Here is a 988-nt window from a genome sequence, read left to right on the forward strand (position 1 = left end):
CATAATCAAAGTATACTGAATCAGCTGTAATCCCAGCACTAAGGAGACAGAGGCAAGAGGATCACTGTGAGTTCAAGGCCAATCTGGGCTACACAGTGTGTTCAAGGCCAACCTGAATTACATAGCAAGAACCTGCCTCAGCTCCCCACCCCCGCAAAAAAAAAGTTAAATTAATATCGTGCATCCTTTGTATTCCAGAGTATTTTCTATGATGTGTTTATTCAATTGACAAAGTCTGGATTATTTCAATAAAAACTAAGCAGGCCATCCCTAAGTCACAAGAGCTTTTCTCCTCTACACCACTTTTTAGCGATTTCTTTTTGCCTTCTCTCAAAACACTTATTCTTTATTTAAGAACACAACACAATACCCTTCCCATTAAAATTTGCTTCCACTGCATGGGATTGGTATTAATCTATGTCTGTCTCATCTGGGCTCCTAGAAGTTGGTTTTTTCACCCAAACCAAATGGTTATTCAAGTAAAGGTAGTTATAATGAAAATAATTTGGACAATCCTTTGGCCTAGGATGATTTGTACTCAATTTGTAGAGTACATTAAGTTCTTCTTAAATATTAAATTAAATATCTTTCAATTCTTTAGTAAATTCAAAACAAATCTATGTACATCATGAGAGTTCTTTTAAGCCAAGGATCCCTGTTTGTGAACGGCTGGAGGCGCGCCAGATGCGTTTTGAACTCCTTCGGCTACCGTCCTTACGTCATCTCCCGCACGTTTGTCTGCGCCTGCGCATTGCTCGAGCACAGTTCGTTTCTTGGTCAGCCGGAAAGGACGCTGGTGTTGCGGTGAGTCGAGGTGGCGTTTGTTGTCCACATTGAAATTCTCACAACCGCTACCTCTTGCACTTTGCCTGCTTCAGCGGTCGTAAATCCGCAGTGGTGGAGCCCCGGACCGCTCTCCTGCGTCGATCCCCGCACGCCCTCGCCGCAGCCTCAGGAGGGCGGGCTGAGGCGGCCGCGGAAGCCCGGT

The 988-nt window shown here is 44.6% G+C and overlaps 1 protein-coding gene across 3 annotated transcripts in view; it reads left to right on the forward strand.

The window, feature by feature from the left end:
- Positions 1-713: 713 nt before the first annotated feature.
- The window catches only part of LOC104859076 (cytochrome c oxidase subunit 6C), a 10,396-nt gene continuing 10,121 nt past the window's right edge, over positions 714-988 (forward strand). The window contains exon 1 of one of the 3 annotated variants that reach the window (XM_010619556.2): positions 714-804. The gene's annotated coding sequence lies outside the window, so the exon portion shown is untranslated. The remainder of the gene's footprint in view (positions 805-988) is intronic. The other 2 variants (XM_019206823.1, XM_010619557.3) reach the window with 2 other exon arrangements.

Source organism: Fukomys damarensis, unplaced genomic scaffold (genome assembly GCF_012274545.1).
Source record: "Fukomys damarensis isolate Sample0158 unplaced genomic scaffold, DMR_v1.0_HiC HiC_scaffold_5, whole genome shotgun sequence".
NCBI lineage: Eukaryota > Metazoa > Chordata > Mammalia > Rodentia > Bathyergidae > Fukomys > Fukomys damarensis.